Source organism: Pinus tabuliformis, chromosome 7, assembly GCF_031772625.1.
Source record: "Pinus tabuliformis cultivar Carrire ecotype Pingquan chromosome 7, CPIR1, whole genome shotgun sequence".
In the NCBI taxonomy this organism is placed as follows: domain Eukaryota; kingdom Viridiplantae; phylum Streptophyta; class Pinopsida; order Pinales; family Pinaceae; genus Pinus; species Pinus tabuliformis.
In genome coordinates, this window is record NC_142293.1 from 670,245,768 (window position 1) to 670,257,861 (window position 12,094).

General features: G+C 35.1%; 1 pseudogene; it reads left to right on the forward strand.

The window, feature by feature from the left end:
* The first annotated feature begins 7,546 nt into the window (after nt 1-7,546).
* On the forward strand, nt 7,547-8,897 carry LOC149249239 (25S ribosomal RNA; annotated as a pseudogene).
* The last annotated feature ends 3,197 nt before the right edge of the window (nt 8,898-12,094 follow it).

The window sequence follows — 12,094 nt, forward strand, 5'->3', positions numbered from 1 at the left end:
ATTCAGAAGTACGTCATAAAAGACAGTTTGGGCCATTATCAAATACTGCAATGTCATGGATGAAAGATTTCTTTTCAAAGCATGGAGAGTGTATGCCAAATAGAGAGACAATACATATTCCAGATAATTTTTCAAGACGATAAATCTACAACTTATACAAAGGATATGCAGAAGGCGCTGAGGGACATGGCCAGTTTATTACATATCAATATTTTGTGAAAGTGTGAAAGAAAGAATTCAACAATGTCTGTATTCCTAAGAAGACAAGGATGGGGATTTGCAATACATGTGCTTCTCTTAAATAAAAAAGGGACAAATGTGAAGGGTCAAAAAGAGGTAAGCATTCATAACTTTAACTTTTAAAATTGTATAGTCATCAACTATGAAAACATATTTCTTAATGAATTTCTTTTATGTTGTGTAGATTTAATGTCAAAGAACTTCAGGATCATCACGAACAACAAACGAACGAAAGGAAGAAGTTGTACAAGCATCGAAAGAAGTGTTATGATAATCCAAATAAATATTTGGGTCTGATAATTGATGGTATGGACCAGAAGAAAACACTTTTACCACATTTTGTTCGCACACCTAAAAATTTACAGGAGGAAAATTTTATTCAGTTTCACTTGGTCGGTTGTACGGTCTTCAATGGGAAAATGTTGCCAAGGGTGTACTTCACAGCTCCAAATATTCATAATTATGCAAATCTGACCATAACCATAATTCATGATGTGATTTCTCATTGGTCTGGTACTCTTCCTGAAGTTTTGTATCTACAATTGGACAACACTTGTCGTGAAAACAAAAATCAAGTTGTTTTTGGATATCTAAACATGCTTGTTGAATTGAGAATTTTTCAAAAGGTAAAGGTTGGTTTCCTTCTTGTTAGGCACACTCATGACCATATTGATCAGATGTTCAGTGGTTTTTCAGTCATATTGAGGAGGAAGCAAGTTGGGAGCTTGCCATCACTAATTGAATGTCTTAAGAAATCATACATACCAGAGCCTACTTTTGATGTGTTGGAAGAAACTGTTGACATGCGAAGGTTTATTCTAGGATCATATGGTGAGGGGAAATGCATTGAACAACTTAATGACATTAGCTTCCAACATCAATTTCGTATCAAAAAATTTGATGGGAAAACACTAATATGGGGCAAGAAGTATTCAACTACTGCAGAATGGGCACCATCATTAGGTTTGCAATTTTTGAAGTTCATTCTATATCATCCAATATTTTCATCAAAAATATTGTTATTACAATCAGTTGGTGAAGTTCAGAATGCACGTAGACAAAATAGAGATATAAATTATTCTGATTGCCTGGAAGAAATTAAAAAATGTATTAGATATACATATGAGTACTTTGACATTGCTGATTCAGTTTGGTGGGAGTCATTTTTCAATAATCAAAGTGATATCATTTCAACAACAAAAAATGAAGATATACCTTTGAAAAATCCATTTATTTAGCCACAAAATGTGTCAAATGAACATGAGGAAATAAACATTGTTGAACAGCAACAATCTCAAGGTATTATTAATTCTTCACAGGCAGAGGAAAGAGAGATGTATATTGGTTCCAGAAGATCTCGTGCACAATGTGAAGCCATGGAAGACCTTTACAGGGGTTCAGTACATGATATTAAGGAGGGTTGCATGATTGCAGTGCTAGCAGATGGAGATCCCAATGGCTATCCATTATGGGTTGCTAAAGTTATAAAGGTCTTTACAGAAAATGAGGATGTTACAAGTGTTGAAGTACATTGGTATGCCACAAATACACACCCATTCAATGGTGTGTATAAGCCAGAGATGGTAGTTGACAAAAAAAAATAGCGGAAAGAGAAAAAGAAAGGGTACAAATATAAATCGTCGCCGCACAGACATATTAAAATTGGAGGATGTTGACATACTTGTTTATGACTTCAATTTAACAAAGAGAGGAACTCTTTGCTTCAAGACGATAGAGATTCTGAAAAAGTTGTTACCAGAAGGAACAGTGTTGAGATAGGAGTCTGCTGAAACCAGTCGTAGATCTAGAATAATTTTGAAACCTGAAGTGTTGGGCATGCATGTGGACTCAGATGGGGCACTAGTTGATGAAAGAGAAGAATATGGAACATCTTCGTCAGCATCCATTCACTCATCTGAAGATGTGAATTATGATGGTGTGCAAGAAAATATGAGTGATTTTGAATAATTGTTTAAGACAGTTTATATAACTGATGTATGCATTGTATCTTGAAATAAAATTAATGATTTCCATACGGTGTTAAATGAGAAGTTATGAGGTAATTTTATGTTGTTGGATTATATGTCTTAATTATGATAATTTTTATTGTTTAAAATATCTACAATGCAATATTAAATTAGAAATATAATGTATGTTTTATGCAATATACAAATAATGACTTTTAAATTCATTTAGTGATGTAATTCGTTCATAATGTCATGGTTTTTTAATTTTATAGTTGAAAAAATTCAATTTCTTTTGTATCTAGCATGTTATGGTTGAAAACATGTTGAATTTATACTTAGGAAAGAAAAATGATATTCTACCAAAAACATTAATGTGTTTTTTTCCTCATAAACAACTTTGTTTGGCACATAAACATTTGGTTTTACTAGCATTTTTTAAAAAGTTTGAAAATTGACCCTAAAAAAAAATCATTGTTCCAGTATCATCACTTTTGTTTTGAAGCTATATTTTGCATGAAAATTTCGTAGTAAGTTTCGTAGTCACTGCCATTTTTAAAACATGTTCAAATTTGACCCCTAAAAAATAAAATCATCGTTCCATTATACACACTTTTCATTTTTAGCATTGTTTTTGATGTTTTTTCGGGGTTTTTTGGCCAGAGTTCCCGTTTTGAGTTTATAGTTCTCGTTTCAAAATTTACATAGTTTTATTTGTATGCAAACTTTCCTTGTGTAAGTCTAGTGAATTGGTGCAAACCAATGTTCAAGTCAAACGCTAACCATAGGGAAGTAACATGTTAAATATGTTTTTACTCCTAAACAATGCAAATGCCAAGCACATGGGATGTCCCCCCATGTAGGGCCCTAGCTCAATGGGACTACTTAGTAGCTCACACACCTAAAGATAAACTCAACAAGAAACTCTACACAAGAAATGGAACTTCTTGTGCCTATTTTTAAAAGTGGATATGAAATCATTCCCTCTAATTATAGAACTATTACCATTAGTCATATGTTAGCCAAGTTGTACGAACTTATTTTGGAAAAGAAGATTAGTCAATGGCTTGAAAGCCGTGGTAAAAGAGCTATAGGCGAAGCTGGGTTTAGAAGATATCATTCAACTGTAAACCATCTCTTTACTCTCAGGATCATTACAGAAGAATGTTGCAATAATAAGACTGGCCTCTTCTATTGTTTTGTGGACTTTAAAAAATATTTTGACATCGTTCCTAAGACGAAGCTATAGAAGAGACAGGAGAAGGTAATGACTCCTTTTGAGTTGAGGGTTGTTGTAACAAGGCTATATGAGAGTGTTCTTGTCAAGCTTAATACCACTCAGGGTTGGTCAGAGGAAACTAATTGAAGTCAAGCAAGGGTGTCCCTTATCCCCTACCATTTTGGCATTTACATTGATAAGCTTGAAGAGCATTTAGAATATGTAGGATGTGTTGGCCCCATGCTTACTAGTATCATCATAAGTCTTATCCTTTATACTAACAATATAATTCTTTTGGTATGGACCCATGACGATCTCAACAATCAACTAAGAATCCTCCAAGATTTTTGCTCCAAAAAAGGTATGATTGTTAAAACTAACAAGACTAAAGTCATGATAATTAAATCCAAAAATATTACCTACGATAGTTTCATTTACGATAATAGTTACTTGGAGGAATTTCCTTCATACAAATATCTAAGAATCGACATTAATCACTAGCTCATTCGAAATTATAGCATTGAGAAAAGGATAAGTGGAGGATGGAAAGTTTACTATGGGATTGAAAATAATTGCAAGTTATTATATCTTTGGATTTGGTATAAAAAAAAGTTCCTCTTTGAGACTCTGGTCACCCCTATTATTTTATATGGATGTGAGGTTTGGGGTTGTAGTATATCTAGATAATCATGGAGGAATATTGAGTAGATCCAAAAGCATTTTATAACCTAAAACCTCAACATTAAAGGATGCACTCCTTTCCCTATCCTCCCGATTGAATCTAGCCATTACGTTATTGAAAGCATGGTTATGACCATGTATATCATGTATAAGAAGAAGATATACAACATGGAAACCAAGAGGTTTTCACAAATTGCTTCTAACTCTGGCCAAAATCCCCACCTTCGGCTCAAGCAAAGATGGCATAAGGATGCCCAATATTGACTAGACCATTGGGGGATAAAGGAGGAGATCATCTTGCAAAATAAGGATAATAATGAAAATATTATTACTTCCAAATTTAAGGAGAAGTTATGGAGTGATAAAGAGTTATAGGGAAAAAGAAAACTAAGATATTCTTTAGAGGAAATTTCAACCTAAAGTGCCAATGTAGTTTTCATATAATTTCCATATCATAATATGTAAACCAATCAATATCCTTTCAATTTAAAAAGAGATACATGTAAATATTTTGGAGGGAAAAGAAGAAAAATATTTTTTAATTGTATTTTTGGCTTATCTCCTTATAGGTTTACTCAAATTTCAAGTGTAGACACTTTTTAGATTTGGAATTAAATTCTACATCCAACAAGTACACATTATGCATACTTCTGAGAAGATACACATTGATAAAAATTGAAGATACATTAAAAAAGCATGTTCAACACACTTTTTTATTGTATCTTCAATTTTTTTTATCAATGTGACTCTTTAATTTGGAAACAATTTTAGGAGAAATCATATTGGTAGATTTAGGCCGACGCGTTTCGAACGAACCAGTGTGATTCATCATTAGGACAAGATAAAAAATCAGATAGTAGCAAAAAGTTAAATAAGGAGTCAAGACCTCCAAACAGCTAGATAACGACTATATTTGACTGGATGGGAAAAAGTAATCTATTTAGAATTACTAATTAATTTATTATTATTATTATTAATATTTACTTATATATTTAAACATTTATTTATTCTAATTTATTTCTATAATTGGATTAGTATGGGATAATATCTAACTAACCTAACCCCTAAGATAGAAATAATTACTATTTATCTATTTCTAACAAACCTAATATTATAATATAATCTAACTAACTTAACCATAAAAATAGAAATAATTATTAATTATTTATTTAATATTAGTATTAGTATTTTAAAAAGTTAATAATAATAATAAATAAATAAAAATAAAAATGTATGAAAATTGAGTTTAAATGAAATATGAATGAAATAATTAGCAATAGAAAGGACGGAAATAATTAAATTGGTTGTAATGTGAATAATCAAATATAAATATTAATTTTACTTGTTTATTATTATTATATTATTTTAGTTTCTATTTATTCAAAAAAAAAAAAAACAAAAAAAAAAAAAAAACAATAAATACATAAATAAAAACAAACAAACATCGTACATTGGTGAAACAGGCCGATCCATTAATCAGAGGATTAAGGAACATGCTGCCAATATCAAGCATGGTAGGACCCGTTCTTCGGCCTTAGCAAAGCATGCTGAGAAGACCAATCATCATATTTGCATTGAGGAGGCGAAGGTCATTGCGAAAATTCCTCACTTTCATCACCGTAAATTCGAGGAAGCCATAGAAATTGAAAGGCGGCCTAATAATCTCAATGGGGACAATGGGTGGAAAATTAGTAGTTGTTGGATTCCGGTGCTTTCCTCTTAGCTTTATTCCCTTCGTTTCTCCTTCTCCTCCCTTCGGTTTTTATATTTTTCTTAATTCACCCCTAAAGTTTTTTTTTTTTTTTTTTTTTTTCTATTTTTGAATAAATAGAAACTAAAATAATATAATAATAATAAACGAGTAAAATTAATATTATATTTGATTATTCACATTACAACCAATTTAATTATTTTTGTCATTTCTATTACTAATTATTTCATTCATATTTCTTTTAAACTCAATTTCATACATTTTTTTTTAAATACTAATACTAATATTAAATAAATAAATAATAATTATTTCAATTTTTATGGTTAAGTTAGTTAGATTATATTATAATATTAGGTTAGTTAGAAATAGATAAATAGTAATTATTTCTATCTTAGGGGTTAGGTTAGTTAGATATTATCCCATAATGATCCAATTATAAAAATAAATTAGAATAAATAAATGTTTAAATATATAAATAAATATTAATAATAATAATAAATTAATTAGTAATTCTAAATAAATTACTTTTTCCCATCCAGTCAAATATAGTCGTTATCTAGCCGTTTTTTCCCTTAGCTATTTGGAGGTCTTGACTCCCTATTTAACTTTCTGCTACGATCTGATTTTTCATCTTGTCCTGATGATGAACCACACTGGTTGGTTCGAAACGCGTTGGCCTAAATCTACCAATGTGATTTCTCCTTAAATTGTTTCCAAATTAAATTATGGATCACAGAAGCTTGAATTCGATTAATGTGACTCTTCTCAGAAGTATGCACAATGGATACTCATTGGATGTGGAATTTAATTATGAATCCAAAGAGTGTCTACACTTGAAATTTGAGTAAACCTATTAGGAGCTAAGCCAAAAATACGATAGAAAAAATAGTTTTCTTCTTTTCCCTCCAAAATTCATAGCTCTTATTTTATTATTTTTCCTTAGAAATCACTTTTAGGCTAAAATTTCCTCTAATGATAAGGAGGTGATCAACCCAAATCTTGAAAGCCATAATTGTTTATCTCTCTTTACTAGTGTTAAGAAGAAAATGAGGATTGTTAAGATAGTGACTAATTCTGATGAGCTTCATGGCGAAATTGGGTGTTGGTATACTCCCAAAACTCCATGGGAAGAAAAAGTTTGTCACATGTGTGATACTAAGAGGGTTGATATGAAAAAAACTTTATCTTAGATTGCCTAGCTTATATTCAAATCCATTCTAGTTTTCAAAATGTTTGTCACACTACCAACCTTCTTCACCTATTAAGGCAACAAAACTATGGTGTTTTGGGCATGCTTCTCTCACTTCTCTTCAAGTATATAAATAACATGTTAAAGAATTTCAATTAATTTCTTACCTTCTTAAGGTCCAATAGACCATATTTGATCTAGGGGATCAAAAATATGCTCAAAAATGAAAGTGCTCAAATTCTCCCGAAACTGGCACCAAATCATAGATCTTGTTGTTCTGATTTCAATGATGCTTGAATCGCCTCAATTTGACATCGTATGAGGAAGTTATCGCGTTTTGAAATTTTTTCAAATAGTAAAAAAGTCAACTTATAGGGTTGACTGGCTAGTGTACATATGCCACATGGCAATCCGTACGTTAACATGGTGCTGACATTAGTAGGATAACTATGCAATACGAAGCCAATCAGGATAGGACAAGTAGCTTGGGTACCTGTACCCGAAACCGACACCGGTAGGTAGGTAGAGAATACCTAGGGGCGCGAGACAACTCTCTCTAAGGAACTTGGCAAAATAGCCCCGTAACTTCAGGAGAAGGGGTGCCTCCTCAGGAGGTCACAGTGACCAGGCCTGGGCGACTGTTTACCAAAAATACAGGTCTGCGCAAAGTCATAAGACCATTTATGGGGGTTGACGCATGCCCAATGCCAGAAGGTTAAGGAAGTTGGTGACCTGATGACGGGGAAGCCAGCAACTGAAGCCCTGGCGAATGGCGGCCGTAACTATAACGGTCCTAAGGTAGTGAAATTCCTTGTCAGGTAAGTTCTGACCCACACGAAAGGCGTAACGATCTAGGCACTGTCTCGGAGAGAGACTCGGTGAAATAGACATGTCTGTGAAGATGCGGACTACCTGCACCTAGACAGAAAACCCTATGAAGCTTTACTATTCTCTGGGATTGTCTTTGGGTTCTTCTTGCGCATCTTAGGTGGAGGGCGAAGAAGGCCCCCTTCCGGGGGGGCCTGAGCCACCAGTGAGATACCACTCTGGAAGAGCTAGAATTCTAACCTTGCATCAGGACCTACGGGCCAAGGGACAGTCTCAGGTAGATAGTTTTTATGGGGCGTAGGCCTCCCAAAAGGTAATGGAGGCATGAAAAGGTTTCCTCGGGCCAGACGGAAATTGGCCCTCGAGTGCAAAGGCAGAAGGGAGCTTGACTGCAAGACCCACTCGTCGAGTAGGGACAAAAGTCGGCCTTAGTGATCCGACAGTGCCGAGTGGAAGGGTCGTCGCTCAATGAATAAAAGTTACTCTAGGGATAACAAGCTGATCTTCCCCAAGAGTTCACATCGACGGGAAGGTTTGGCACCTCGATGTCAGCTCTTCGCCCCCTGGGGTGGTAGTACGTTCCAAGGGTTGGGTTGTTCGCCCATTAAAGCGGTACGTGAGCTGGGTTCAGAATGTTGTGAGACAGTTCGGTCCATATCCGGTGTAGGCGTTAGAGCATTGAGAGGACCTTTCCCTAGTATGAGAGGACCGAGAAGGACGCACCTCTGGTGTACTAGTTATCATGCCCATGGTAGACGCTGGGTAGCCAAATGCGGAGCGAATAACTACTGAAAGCATATAAGTAGAAAGCCCACCCCAAGATGAGTGCTCTCTTATTCTTACTTCCCTGAGAGACCCTAGTCGTGAACACGCCTGGGACAACGACGAGTTCTCTGTCCTTGCAGGGGATGGAGTGACAAAAGTATTCAGAATCCAAGATAAGTTCACGGCAAGACGAGCCATTTATAATTACGATAGGTGTCAAGTGGAAGTGCAGTGATGTATGTAGTTGAGGCATCCTAACAAACCGAGAGATTTGAACCTTGTTCCTACATGACCCGATCGATCTGATCGGGTACTAGCCATCTATTCTTTTGTTTGTTCAATTGTTTGAAAACATGAAACTATGAAACCAAAAGCTCTACCCTCTCTCTCTGTTGGATAGAAGGGCAGAGGAGGGTTCTCTACCTGGCCCTAATCCTTTTCAAAATTGGGGCCTCACAATCATTAGCCAATATGCCTTTCTCGCATTTATGCCCTTCCTGGTTCATGGTTTGAAATTTTGGTGTCCCAGGCGTAGAGGAACCACACCAACCCATCCCAAACTTGGTGGTTAAACTCTACTGCGGTGATGATACTGTAGGGGAAGCCCTGCAGGAAAATAGCTCAGTGCCAAGATGATAAAAAGCTTAATGCCTCTTCTCATTAGAAGGTCGTCTTCTTTGAAACCTATTTCTTACATATTTTCTTTCCCACTCCACACTTTACTTTTATTTGAAACGCAATACCTACGCTCGCTCATAGCAATGCGATAAATTTGTTTCTGCATCCTCTTACCCTGAAGAGAGGAATCCATTCCTTTTGGGAGGGACTCCTAGGAACGAATCCAGCAAAGATGGGGCCTATAGCTTAGAGGATTAGAGCACGTGGCTATGAACCACGGTGTTGGGGGTTCGAATCCCTCCTCGCCCACCCCAAAAGGGGACAAAATGGAGGCATTTCAGGGATAGGGAGATTATGATTGGGATAGCGGACGCAAAGCTATGGAACTTAGTCTTCATAAAGGGTCATTTATCGAAAATGATACCCGGTACGTCCGAGAGTAACCAACATATTTGTGTATGACCTCCTATAAATCTTCCTCATTATTAGATTTTGATTAGGGTTATAGAACGAGACATTCTTCCAAATCCGAGGGAAAATAGATTGACAGCATGTAGGGATCCAATTCTGACTTCCAGGTAACGAACTTATAGTTCTAACAGCTGGTAACGAGTCTAGTGACTAGTAACAGGTCGAGCAAATAAATGCCTCTTCACCTTCAGCTCTGGAAATGTCATCACATCAGGAGAACAATGGATTTGTTTCTCCAAACTTTTCAGTATTTCGAAGAGACCGTTGTTTCCATTTTGCCTTTCTCGGACGACCGGGATCCTATCTTGATCCTATGGCGATTGTGCATTAATATATTATTAACAAGGACAGGTAATGTTTGACTTACTCCTAATGGTAAAAACGAGATTTATTTTGAATAAAATGGATCTCCCCAAGTAGGATTCGAACATACAAACAATCAGTTAACAGCCGACCGCTCTACCACTGAGCTACTAAGGAACAATGGAGGGTTCCCATATACGGGCAAGATTCTTGTTCTTTGGACCGACCCATGATCATCAGTGTATAAACGAGAAACTCAATAAGGTTTTTTATCAACTCTTGGACACCCCACCCTAGAGTTATTGACCTATAAATACAATAGGATATATAATTATTGCTACCATTCAATATTAGGTATTGACCTATAAATACAATAGGATCTATAATTATTGCTACCATTCAATTTTAAGATCTAAAGACCTATCTTTCCACAACGCCTGTGTTAGTTATTTTATGCGTTAGTTTTTTATCCGGCCTATTGATAGAAATCAAACGTTTTTTTCCAGATGCTCTTATTCTTTCCTTTTTATAATTTTTTTCCTCCCCTTAAAAGGGAAAAATATTGTGCTAGATTGACTTCTCCTACCTCTTGGAGAAATTAGTGCATTCAACCCCAAAAAGGATCTAAGTTTAGGACTAGAAGGGGGTAGAATTCAAGTAGAAATATCGATCTAAAGATTCTTTCCACATTCAATTTTGTAAGTAAAACTGAAAAGTCACTCCTGATCAATCATTTTTTCACTTTCAAATGTTTCACTGTAGGATCTCTGGCTATCAACTTCTATCCCTTTTTCTTTCTGAGATCGAAAAGCAAAACCCAATATTCAGAGTAATTTTATGGCCAAGAGCGGAGATATAAGAGTAACAATTACTTTGGAGTGCACTAGTTGTACCCAAGATAGTGTTTATAAAAGATTCCTAGGGATTTCTAGATATACAACTCGAAAAAATCGATGCAGTACACCTATTCGATTAGAATCAAATAAATTTTGTCCCTATTGTTACAAGCATACCATTCATGAAGAGATAAAAAAAAAGAGAGATTAAACGTACTACTCCTACCCATGGATAGGAATAAATCATAGATATAAAAAAGAAATGGTATTTCAACAAGATATTTAATGGAACAATATTTTAAAAAGATTTGGAATAAATAGTATTCAAAAGGTTCATGAAACAAACTATGGATAAAACCGAGCGATCTTTTCGTAGACATTTGAAACCAATTCGCAGACGTTTGAAACCAACTCGTAGATATTTGAAACCAATTCGTAGACATTTGTCACCTATTAGGTTGGGAGATCGGATCGATTATAAAAATATGAGCCTAGTTAGTCGATTTATTAGTGAGCAAGGAAAAATATTATCCGGCCGAGTGAATAGATTAACTTCAAAACAACAACGTCTAATGATTAACGCTATTAAACGAGCTCGTATTCTATCTTTGTTACCTTTTCTTTATAATGAAAACTAATTGATCCATGGGAAATAAGACTACTCCTTAATCAAATCAGAGCTGGAAAATATGTTTGATAAAGATGCAAATCTTGAGTCTATTGTTGAAAAAGTCAACAGGATTTCATTTTTGGAAAAGAATTCGATTGAATTATTTTCATTCATTTCCAATCCAATATGAAAAAACTTTTCAATATTTCGACCTTCCCAGAGGGAATTCTCCTGGAGAATCTGTTCTATCCATTCCATCTTTACCTATTTATTTCATCTATACCTAACCTATTTCATCATACGATAAGTTGTTCAAGATGGTGGAAAAGCAATTACTATCTAATACAGCTATTTGTGCAAGTGTTTTATGATTTGGAAGCAACTGCCTCTTGTACAAATATTGGATGAATCTATTATAAGAAACCCCATTGGCACGAGCTGCTGCATTGACCCAAGTAATCCACAAACGATGAAGGTCTCTCTTGCATTTACCTCTATCTCGGTGGGCGGAAACTAAAGCTCTAGCTTTCTGTTGGTTAGCAATTCGAAAAATTTTCGAATGGGCCCCTCGAGAGCCTGATACAAATGCAAGAATTTTTTTCCGACGTTTTTGAGCTATATATCCATGTTTCACTCTAGTCATTGAAGTTTACTCTCAT